Below are 12,339 nucleotides of genomic sequence, written 5' to 3'. Positions count from 1 at the left end.
TTTTTTTTTTGTTTTTTTCATTTTTTTTTTAAGTTTTCCAAATCATTCTTGAACATATTACTCAATGACAGTGATTTGAAAAATATCAGATGGGAGGTCAGGAGGCTAAGCTATCTGGGTGTGAGAGCAAGGGTATTATTTGTGTGGGGAGGAAAAAGCAGACAGCCAAAAGATAATTTGAGGGAAAAATTAATTCAGAGATTTCAGGACAATGAGGTCTACAACTGAGAGAAGGCATAAAGACTTTGGCTTTAAAATCAGGGACACTGGTGGTATGGGGAATAGGAACAAGAGGCAGGATAGACTTAGCATGTCTTGACAAGAGTTAGTTTAGCCAGCTGGGTTTTGAGGCCTAAAGATGGCCACCATAAGGAAATGTGGTCACCACAGGGCTTCAGTTGGAAAGCAAGGTCACAGCCAGAGAGATGATTTGGGAGTCATATGCAGAGAGATGGAATATGCAAATAGTGAAAAAGTTTATAAAATTAAGAGAAGGCTAAAGAGGATCCAATAAAAAGAAAGGTTGTCTTGACCAATACAGATGCAGATGCTCACAACCAACCATCGGACTGAGCACAGGGACCCTAATGAAGGAGTTAGGGGAAGGACTGAAGGAGCTGAAGGGGCCTTATCTGGCATCAATGGGAGGGGAGGCCCTTGGTCCTGTGAAGGTTTGATGCCCCAGTTTAGAGGAATGCTAGGGTGGTGAGGAGGGAGTGGATGGGTGGGTGGGGGAGCACCCTCATAGAAGCAGGGGGAGGGGGATGGGATAGGGAGTTTGCCGAGGGGAAAAAGGAAAAGGGATAACATTTGAAATGTAAACAGATAAAATATCCAATTAAAAAAAGAGTTCTGATCTTGGTTTTTTTAATCAAAAGAAGAAGAAAAAAGTCTAATGAGAATGAGAGAATGGGGGAGGCACAAGTGAGTGAGCAGTGGGTGGAAATTACAATTTGAAAATTTTTATATGAAAGAAATTAGCCCTGCTCTTGTGGCCATAACCCTGAACCCTCCCCAGCCCAAGATCCTGTTACCCTTCACCTCCTCTTGCTGTTCTCATGCCTCCCACCCTATATTTAGTCCATTGCCAGCTCTGCAATGCAAAGTCCTCACCTCATTTCTTCTGGCCCCTCTGCTGGTTCCCACCCTGATTGCTGCATAGGCCTTCCAGCTGGCACCTTGATCACCACACAGCAGTGCACACTCCTGTGCCTATCCCAGACATCAGGTCCCTGCTTAGTACCATGTGTGGCTTTCATGAGAAGTGTAATGAGAGTATTGGAAGCAGTGAGGTCCTATCTGGCCCTGCTCTTCTCTGCCTCTCCATCCCTTCACTCACATTCTTGGTTCCTGCCTTTGAGTCATACCAGCCCTCTGCTAGGACCCAGTCTCTCTTTCTCTCTGCCACAGACTTCTTTTCTACTAGTTAGTTTATCTTACTGTTTTGTTTTTATTGTAACAAAAGCTTCCTGCATGCATGAAACTGTGTTTTCCTATCTCTGCCTTTCTGTGCCTACCTCTGTCACTTCTGTCTTCTCTGTTTTAGTCTGATGTTTCTGCTCACCACTCCACTCTACCCCAGCTGCACACTTATGCGTGTGCAAAACACACACACACACACACACACTAGTGAATGTCTTCCCTAATCCCTATCAGTCTCTTACTTGCTCCTTCTTTTTACTATAACTCCAACATGATAGGAGAAGATTGTTTTTCTAGCATTTTCTAGATTGTCAAGTGCCTAGTCCATTGTGGATATTGGAAAAAAATATTGAATAAGTGAATGAATAAGTGAATGAGGCCATATATTAAAGCTTAACAGGGTGGAGAACAGATTAGAAAGTAATGTGGGCCTGGGCATACTCACAGTCTGAGGGAAACGCTCCTTTTTAGTAGCCATACTCAACACCATCATGTGTCTGAAATCAAAATTACACACAAGACAGCTTTCCAACAGGCGTACAAATCAGGCCACATCTGCTTTCTCCAGATCAGACTTTGTCAGTTTCAGTTCAGCAGAGACTGAATCTGCTCGCTGGAGATGCAGAGCTAGGGGCTGGAGAAGTGGGTTACAATCGGCTTTCACCTGGCAGTTTGCTGTGCACCATGGCTGTTGTTATTTGCTCTACATTTCAAAATATTTCCTCAGTTTTAGTAATACGTTCTCTCAACCGTCTCTCCTTGAGATGCACTTTCTCTCAGCAGCTCTTTTGATTCTCCAGTGGAGAAGTGGCTCCTCTTCTGCTCTATTTTTACATCTTAAAAGCAAATAGTTACCATGAGTTGTCTAAACACAACCCTACAGACTGATCCTGAGCAGCTCTCAGGATCAAATAAATCACTAGGAGGCAAAGCTAAACGGATCATCAGTCATTCCCCCGGGATGGAGGAAATACAGAAATCCTGTTACAATTTTGCCTCATTTTTTTTTCTTTTCAAATTACAAATTCTTTCTTTCTTCTTCTGACAGCTCCATTTGGAGATGGAAACAATGCAAAGGCAAGAAATACAACCCCGCAGGAAGTTTGAGTGTGACTTGATTCTCGAACATTCTGAGGGAGGGTATGTCTGTGTGTGGAGGGTGGTTTCCACTTCTGTGTGTGGAAGCCTGGACAACTTCTGATGCCATTCCTTAGGACTTTTTTTTTTTTTTTTTTGACGGATTGTCAGTTTTACCTGGAACTCACTGAGTAGGTTTGTCTGTCTGTCAGGTAGTCCCTGCCTGTCTCCACCTCCCTGGAGCTGGAATGACAAGCACACACAACTCTCTCCTACTTACTTTTAGACTGTTCCTCACACTTGCATGGCCCACACTTTACTGACTGAGCTGCCTCCCCAGCCCTGATTGGTCTGAAATGCTTATGCAAAGCCAGCACTGGACTCTCCAGTCTGAGCTCTTGAGCTCCTTCTGCTTTGTCCAGAGCCTGTCCCTCAGGAGATGAAAGGCAAGAGTCCTCATTTGCACTTGAATTGTTACTTTTAACTCCCTAAGAGTTTCACTGGGAAAGACACTTTCTCTCCAGGGTAAGAGTATAAAGTCCAACACTTGACCTTTCTCAGCTTTTCAGTAAAAAACTGAATGAAAAGAAGAATGGAAAGTTCTGATCTACATCACTGAACTCACAGAAATTCCCAGACACACAGTGTGGGAGGACATTAGTTTGAAAATTTTTCAAATTCAGCCCTCTTTCTAAAAGAATCCCATGTAGCTAGTGGAGAGATGCCTCAGCAGTTTAAGTCACCCAGGCTTGCTCCCCAGCACACCTGCCAGGCAGCTGATACTGCTAACTCCAGGGGATGTGATGTCTTTGGACACCTACCTACCCACACCGACACACATAAGCACCAATTTTGCAAATTATTCCCAATCACAGAGATGCGTAGGCATCATGTGGCCTAGGAATGGACACCGTTGAATACTGCACACTTCCCTCCCTTTCCTTCCTCCTTGAGAAGAGCCTTGTTTATTCCACTGCACACAGAGGGGATTCCATGGAATTAAGATTTATGTGGTTGGTAGAATCCCAAATCCCTGGCCAGAAGGCCTGGTAAATACAGATAGAACATTTATCTGTTTTCTCTATAGCTTTACCTCAGGAAAGAAGGTGGAAAGGAATGAGTTTATTGATTCTGTTATTTTTGAAGACATATATATGTCTTTATTTATTACTATTTATTAAGAATATATGTATATACATTCTTAAATGCAATTCTATTCACCTGGGACTTTATAAAAACAGAGTTCCTGCTTTCAATAAATTCACATCCTAATTTCTGGACTAAAAATTATTCTCTAGGCCTGAAACAGTGATGGCTCAATCAGTTTTGCCATTCAAGTGTGAGCATATGGATTCAGATCATCCGAACCCATATAAAGCCAGAGAAAGTAGTAGTGCATATTTGTAATAACAACACTTGCTCTGTGATACAGGATGCAGAGACAGAAGAATCTGCAAAAAACTATCAGGCCAGCAAGCCTGGCTGTGCAGCAGTAAACAATGAGACACCCAGTCTCAAAGGAAGTGGAAGGGATTCCTCTGATCACCTCGAGTTTCTAGTTGCACATGTATTTCCACACTTACACATATGAGCACACACACACAAACAAATACAAAGATAAACAGACAAAAAGTATACTCTAGCTTTTCAGTTACACGTTTTACTATGAGCGTAACTATTCCCCTCACCCCATTTTATTGAAGGGGATCAAAACTAAAAATGAACTTTTAGGTCCAAAACCTTTTGAAGCGTCGCCTCCCACTTAAGAAAAATGCCAAGTCACCAGGGAATCTGTATTAGGGCTTATCTGACATCTCCCCTATGTAGTACACATGTCAGTCAATCTAAACCAAAGTCTACCTGCCTGGCATTACAGCCATGTCTCTATTAATGTATGTATTCCCTTCTCTCCTCCTGCACTGATATCCTACTCAAGCTCCACTGTTGTCCTGGCTTTGATGAGGAGGGGGATGAAGAGTTTGCTGTACCAGGCTTGACATCAGGCTTGAAGTCAGCTTTGTAGGCAAAGTGCTTTACAAAGATAAGGGTAGCCAGCAACCAGGGACCAACAGCAGGGAGCATGGGTGAGGGAACCAGCTTAGGAGATGAATTTACTATGGCCTGGGAGTGGAAATAGAGGGGGCAAGAAGACAAGTTGATGAAAGGTTGCAGGTCCAGGCTTATTCATATAAATATGTCACTCAGGAATCTACTGTTGAGGTGTGGGGTTCCTGTGTCCTTAAATCCAAGCTGAGACATCAAGTGTAAACTAATAGTCATAGATTCATTCAAGAAATATGTAAGTGGTACCCAGAGTGCTACTGGGTACTGATGATTGGCTAGGGGAGGAGAGAGTTCCCCGAACCAAAGCCCACAGCATAATGACCTTAGGGCCAGATTGGAGTTATGTAAAGGGTATTTTGGGGATGAAAACAACTACCTCCTAAAGGTCTTTTAAAAAATCAAACTTGAATTTTTTTTTTTGTCAAGATTCCATGACATTTCTATAACAATGGAATATCCACATTTTGGATTCTCCAGTTGGAACTCATCATGTTACAAAGGTGGATTTGAGAAACACCTAAGGAAACACCCCCCAAACATTAGCTTTGGAATGAAGCTTCCGAGTCCTGAATTTGATATTGTAGAGCAGGACAGAGGTCAGTGCTGACCAGGGAGGAGAGGTGTTTACTTTTGCAGGAGCTCAGCATTGGAGAGTTTTTCAACAGCTTAAATAAAACATCCTTGCTAAGTCTGGAATAATTGATGAGCCAGCTGCCAATGGATGTCGACTGTGCCCTGACCTTACAACATCATGTCATGTGAGTTCATGTTGTGGTCGTAGTGCCTCCATCTGGACATTTTCTTAGGGAGGTAGCCACTGAAGCCACTGACAGAGCCATGATACCAGAAACATTGAAGTCAGAGTCTTGGGTGTTTGCTGAAGTTCTCTGTCTTAGGGACCTGAATTTATAAAATTGAGTTTGGTGTCCCAGAGAAACAGACTTTTGCCTTGTTCTTTTTTCCATGCCTACTTTCTGTGGGGGTCAGATAAGAAATGAACAAATGTCACAAGTTTCAGGAGAATCTGTCTCTGGTACAGGTCTGATGCTTCCCAGCCATGAACACCTGTGTAATATCTCCATACTAATGACTCACATACTGAGTGGACATGGAAACATGCAATAGCAAAAGCAAAGAGGAAACACTTTCCACTAACGTAGCTTCAAGAGAGAGGATAGATATATTTGCCTAATGTGTGCAAAGTTCTGGCTTTAAGCTCAGTAAAAAGATTATGACCAATATCATAACAAAGTGAGAAACCCATAAAAATGGTATTGTTCTTGGGTATTTTATTTTGTTTTTGTGATGGAGTCTCGTTGTACAGCTATAGTTGGCCTGGAAATTAATAGGTAAAGCATACTGGCTTTAAGCTTATAGTGAGCTCTACCTGCGTCTGCCTCCCGAGTGCTGGGATTAAAGACATAGCCCACCATACCTAGCATAAAGGATACTTTTTAAACAAAATCTTTCCGTATATTTTATATGTATAATTAATATTTGTGATTTTACATGAGATCAATATAGGTTATAGGTACATATTTTATCTTTACCAGGCACAGTCTTGACACACAACCATCATGACCCCAGAAGTTAAACACTTTTGCTATCTGGATTTCTGCTGAGGATTCTGAGACATAGTAAGCTGGACAGCAGACAACAGGCAGAGCAGGAATCACTGTAAAGTATTCACAGTGTGATGTTCTTTTCCAGTGCTTTATCATATTGGAGTCTGCTTGTCTGGACTCACTGAAGTTGCCTTCTAGACACTGGAGTGTACCTTTGGCTTAGGAAAGAAATACATTCCATTCTGTTCATAGAAGGAAAATCCTGCAATAAAGGTTAATAAATAAATAAAGAAAAAGGAAAATCCTGTTTTCAAGTCCCATAAAAACTTCTCCAACCACAGCAGCCTTCAGTCACTCAATACATGAGAGGTGGTTGATCTTATCGTCTGTTTACTGGAGTCTACGTGGCCATAAGGAGAGTCATCATTTCTACCCCTTTGACCTTTATTTGCTAAAAATTTCCACATCTTAGTTTCCTTATCTGGTCAATGGGTAGTGCCATGTCTACTGGTGAGGCATGGTTTGGTACTCAAGTACAATGATAACAGAAGTATTTCTTAATGTTCTCTGCTCCAGGTATTCTGGTGGAGAGGGGCATAACTGATTGTCTTCAATCTTCAATCCAGGTCCAAGCATTTTTTTTTTTAATCACCAAACACCAATGAGGAAACTGAAACTCACTAAGATTTAAAACTTTACCAGCACTATGAAAGAAAGATTCAGACTTCTGCTCACCACCCCCCATTCAGACTCAAAAACATTGTTAAAATATTGGACATGATTTCGTATAACTGTTTTGGGTAATAAGGCCATGTATTGTAACATAGTTATTTAAAAACACATACTTTATACATAGGAGAACACAATTGTTAAATAGACCTTGTGGATTTTGGGGGGGGGAGTATGTGAATTAATAACACTGATGAATACTGATAATTGGTTCCTATTGTCACAGGAAAGGCATAAGACTCTAGTAAAATATTCTAACCCGACTTTGCTATTCCTTCTGGGATCAGCACTGGCAGGCAGTGGAAAGGTGGGGCATATCTACACCCTTAGTCATTTGTAAGAGATGTGTAAAGTGTCTTTTTTGAACTATAAGTCATCTTTTGGATAAGATCAAATTGAATTTGTATTTCCTTTGACACAGATTGGAATCAGTGATGTGTTTTCCCCACCTGTGCAGGGAGAAGGAAGAAAATCCTCTTAGCAAATCTCCTTGACTTTTTCAAGGTGTTTGGCATTTCTTTGTGAAAAGCAACAGGATATTAAGGCACAGAGTTTAGGCCCCAAGGTTGAAAATAATATATGCTTGGGATCTTATATTACAATGGAATTTTGATGGGGAAAAACATTCAATTTCTACATGGTGGGTGGAGCTTGTTCAATCATTTGGCCACTGCCTACTCCATAAGAGCACTTTTAACAGAGATCTGAAACAGTGAGAATTAGAATCAAGATGGGCTTTTCTGGGAAACAGGTATGTTAGAGGCAAAGGCTATGAGATCTGAGTGTGGGATGGGTTTGATGACTCATCCAATTAGAAATGGTGAAAGAAGTGCCCGACTTGAGACCACTGCAAGATTTTAACTGTAACCTGAAGGCAAATGAGTAGACAGGGGAGGGGGGCTTTTGAACTGAAATTTGAATTCAATTTCAATTCTCATACAACACTGGATTCGAGGGACAGAGTTGAATGGTAGCCGAAGGAAGCAGAAGAAGTGATCAATTGTGGAAAAAAAATCCATTAATTTGGGGGATTGGTGAAAGACACCAGAAGGAACAGTGACAGTGTTGATCCACACTGAAGGTACAGGCTGTGGGTAGTGAGGGGATGGGCAGGTTCAATGAAGGCATCACTGTGGCTTGTGAGGGAATGGGCAGATTCCATGAAGACCTCTAGAGCTTTCCTCTGAAAAATGGAATAAAGGAGTCAGGCTCCAGTGGTATTGGAATGGAGGATAGCCCGTGAAAATCCAGAAATTGATTTAGGATATAGTAGGAGGAAGATAGCTGCAAGATGTTTAAGCAAGCGGTCTGTAGGAAGTTAGCTACATCAGGAGGGAGTCTAGGGCTGAGAATTGTGAGCTGTGTGCATATGGATAGTCTTGAAGAACTCGAGGTAGGATTTGACATATTTGGAGCTTAAACATAGATAAAGAAGAGATCTGCAGTTGATCGATGGAACACTGCAACGTTTTAAGATTTAGCAGAGAATGAGGTCCATTTGCACAAGCGAGGAAAAGGGTCTGGAGTGATAGGTCAGGAGTTCAGTGCTTGATGCTCTTATAGAGGACCTGCCCTGACTGCTTTCCCAGAATTCGCTTCAAGCAAGTCATGACTGCCTGTTTCTCCAGCTGCAGGGAAGTCCTGTCACAACTGCCTGTTTCTCCAGCTGCAGGGAAGTCCTGAGACTCTGGTCTCTGTGGGTACCTGTACTTATCTCATATCCACATACAGACATAGACACATAATAAAAATAGTTAAAAAAAACCTTGAAAAATAAAAAGAAATAGAAAATTTATACAGACACAAAGACACACACACACACACACACTTCACTGAGGCAGTATTTGAGAGAGGATAATGCTGAGCTCCTTAAGGTATATTAAGAAAAACCCAAGGAGCCTTGGGAGAAAAATTTCACCTGCTTCTTGCTTGTGTGAACAAATGACTTCGGAATTTTAGATGAAGAAATAGTCTGTGCTGTGAGGTAAGCTAAGAGGTGGACTGGCAGAGTGGATAGAAAAGGAGATGGGGGTGGGCTTTATGACCTGTGTCTCATGCCTATTAGGATAATACTTCTCCCAAAACATCTTAGCAAGTGTACAAATTAAGCACATGACAGAAAACGGCTGCTGAGATTTTGGTGTGCATTTTTCTATTTTTTATACACATATGTATTATAAAAAAATCGGAGTTATATTGTATATCTATAATTGCAAATTGAGATATATTGCACAATTGCACATGTAGTCCTGTAATCAAATCAATATTGCACATATATTCTTGTGGCTTACTTTCTACTTGTTTCTATAGCAGGGACTTGGGGGGGGGGGGACAGATTTCTTTCCAAGAAGAGAGAGATGACAGAAGAGAAGGTTATATCAGTATGAGAAATGTCACATCTAGTAGATACACGCAGAGTGACGGCTGCATATGTAGAAGAGAGGGACAGAAAGCGAGGACCTCTGTGAGTCCGGAAGCCTTGGTGCCAGGATGAGATAAGAAGACAGACAGATACCTTGTTTACTTTTTATATCAGGGTGGAAGCCAGGCACATTTCCTGTGAGGATTTGTTTTCATTACTAGATGGAGCAGAAACTGAACAAGAAAGATGATGAGGGAGGGGTGGCTTCTGGCTAGTCCCTACCAACTGAAATGGGCAATGGAGTTCATCTGTCACACAAAATAGATTGTTGGACCAAATTTCTCAGTCCAACTTTCCTCAGAGCTGATTAAAGAAACCCAGTAATCCTGTTTCATCCTGGTTTCTTTTTTTTTTCGGGGGGGAGAGTGAGGGGGTGTTACAATCCAGACTGACACATACCAGCCAGATTTAATAAAAGAGCTTTCCCTATAAATCTGAACAGTGTGGAAATCATTTTAGTTTATCGGTGAAGTATCTATCAGAGCATAACTATGAGAAAATCACCCTTCAGCTGTTGTTTTCCTGCCATCAATTGCCCCTTGAAGAAATACTTGATGCAGTCAGATTCAGGTGAAATTGCTAAGACTAGAGCCAGGAAAAGTCTTTTTAAAGTCAAGGAAAACAGTAACTCTCAATTGCTAACTTCAGCCCACAGATCTTGTGTTTGGAAAGTCCAAGCTCTGTCTTTTTCTATTATGGATTCTTCACTGGTGACTTCAACTGGCTAGAGATGGGGCTTACAAGGTCAAGGTCATGCTCGCCACTGGCTACGAAGAAGCACAAACTATATCTTAGCCATCGATCTTACCAGGAGATTCAGTTACTCATATCCATGTGCTCCGAGTCACCCAAAGACCAGCTAGGACTAAGTAGCTGGCTCACTAATGGCTATCATTCTGCTATGAAGAACAGCCAGCAAACTTCAAGCCTAGAGGTCTCTCAACCACAGGAAAATGAGCTGGACTTTGTGTGTAAATGGCAGAGTGTACACAGGAGCTCAAAAACACCAGAATCTCACTTAACCCTAATTCTAGTGTTTAGCTGAAAACTAACATACTGTAATTGTCCTCAACACTTATTTATACTGTGTTATGTAGATGTTGTAGACCAGTGGAGAATGTTACATTCTTTATAAATATGACCACTGAAGCTCTTTGGCTGTTCATTATAGCTAAATCCATGCGTCGAAACGCAGGGTTTTTTTGGGTTTTGGGGTTTTGTATTTTGTTTTTGTTTTCAAAATAGAAATCGTTATCTTTACAGCTGTGAGTTTGTGAAGTCCACAGGGGAGAGAACGCACCAGCCACGGAGGGACGCATTCACTTTGTCCCTGCTACTTCACACTGAGGGTCACATGCAATGTCAGAACTGGCACCACAGATCAAATTGCGGAAACATTGGTTTAGGATCTTTGTACTTTTGCCTCTGAAATCTCAGCGGGTGGTTCCTACATTCCCTCTCTAGTAGAGCTGTACGGATCCCATCTGAAGTGCAAGTATGTAGTTCCTTGCCAGAGCTAATCATTGCCCCCTCCTCCCTGGCTGTGGAACCCAACCGCCCCTTTTATCTTCAAGGAAGCCGGCGCTTTCCCGCTATTCATTAACAAAATAAAAGGTCAAGTCCTTAACCTCTAACAAATCCCCATTTCCATCCGCAGCCCAGCAGCTGCTCAAAGGCAAGAGCAGGAACAGAGAGAAAGCCCCTTCTTTACTCTCAAACTCCCTGTCTGTTTTTAGCAAAGCCATTTAATAGGAACAGAATGGTGTGGAGCAGCCTTTCAATATGCAAGATGGACGGAGGTAACCAGTTTTCTCTTATAGTAGATTATGGGGGGGAAATCCATCATTATCTTCCGAAATTTCCTCTGACCACCAAAACACACTGACTACAGGAATAAAATATATACCTAACAGGTTTCAAGTTCAGTACGGCTTCCTCCTCTATTTTTCTTGGCTCTCTCTGCCTCCCACCTGCCAAAGTCTTCTCTCAGTGCCCCCTCCCCAGCCAATCAGGCACCGCTGGTAAGAAACGAACAGTTTTCTCTATGACCTCTAAGGCTTCTACTCCACCGAAAGCAACGTGGAGTGCACACTCAGCAGGCTGCGATGGAGCCCAGAGCCAGTCCGTCCGCGAGGCTTTCCAGCCATAAAACCTCACACGGTCGACTGTGTCTAGTGTTTTGGTCAGCGTGGAGCCCCAAGCCAACCCAGCCTCTCCGTCGCACCTGGCTGCAATCCCTGACCCACCACCTGCACCCCAGCACCCAACGACAACGAAAAGCACCAAAACAGCAACAGATTCCTTTGTTTTACATGCAAATCCTACCTCCGGTAGTTGTCACATCTTCCTCAAAAGCCACGCTTAATTTTTAATGACAGCGATCCTGTGTAGTCCTCCACACAGCCACGGTCCTCATCTTTACCTTTCCTGCCGGCAGCCTTTGTGGACCATTGATGTCACACCCTCGCTAACTCATAGCTTTAATACTCCTGGCTCAAAATGTCTGCAAGAGTTTGGAAGGACAATAGGAGTGACAGGCACGCTAGACAGCCATGCTTAAGATTAGTTCTCCGAAGCTCCGTGGAAGCCGGTTCAGACTGTTTTTAAAAGCGTGCAGGAGGTAGGATTTATTAGCCTATGACAGGCACGCTGCTTCTGTTTTTATTAAATACTGTAATAGGCTGTCTGTTAGCATCACTGTGATAGGTCCAGCATTTCTTACCCACTGCTTTCGAATTTTCATACTGAAAAGGGAGCGAGCCTGATCTGACTTCCCTCCTTGCTCTGCCGCCACCCTGCCTACCAGATAAGATTTCCAAATCCTCTAACTTCAGAAGAAAGAACTCCTACTTTAAATAAGCTTTCTCTAGGAGAGTGAACTTGAGAGTAAACACCCTTGGAATCCCCAAGTGATCCTGTTAGTCCAAGCAAGGGACTCTTGCTCTTCCAAGTTAGAGGAAGTCCAGAGCTAGGCGAGAGCATCCTTGCAAACGGGAAAGTTGTCATGGGTGGCTGAGGTTGTTATAGTATGTACTCACCTGAAGTCTCAAATGATGTATC

At 42.5% G+C, this 12,339-nt stretch overlaps 1 protein-coding gene across 2 annotated transcripts in view; it reads right to left on the bottom strand.

Moving 5' to 3' along the window:
* Positions 1-12,025, bottom strand: part of Kcnmb2 (potassium calcium-activated channel subfamily M regulatory beta subunit 2) — a 315,499-nt gene extending 303,474 nt beyond the window's left edge. Inside the window, exon 1 of one of the 2 annotated variants that reach the window (XM_031376555.1) lies at positions 11,605-12,025. The gene's annotated coding sequence lies outside the window, so the exon portion shown is untranslated. The remainder of the gene's footprint in view (positions 1-11,604) is intronic. The other variant, XM_031376556.1, reaches the window with a different exon arrangement.
* Between the last annotated feature and the right edge of the window lie 314 nt (positions 12,026-12,339).

The sequence above is a fragment of the Mastomys coucha genome, unplaced genomic scaffold, assembly GCF_008632895.1.
Source record: "Mastomys coucha isolate ucsf_1 unplaced genomic scaffold, UCSF_Mcou_1 pScaffold17, whole genome shotgun sequence".
NCBI classification, from domain to species: domain Eukaryota; kingdom Metazoa; phylum Chordata; class Mammalia; order Rodentia; family Muridae; genus Mastomys; species Mastomys coucha.
Note: the sequence above shows the minus strand (reverse complement) of the source record. Positions and strands in the feature narration are given on the sequence as shown.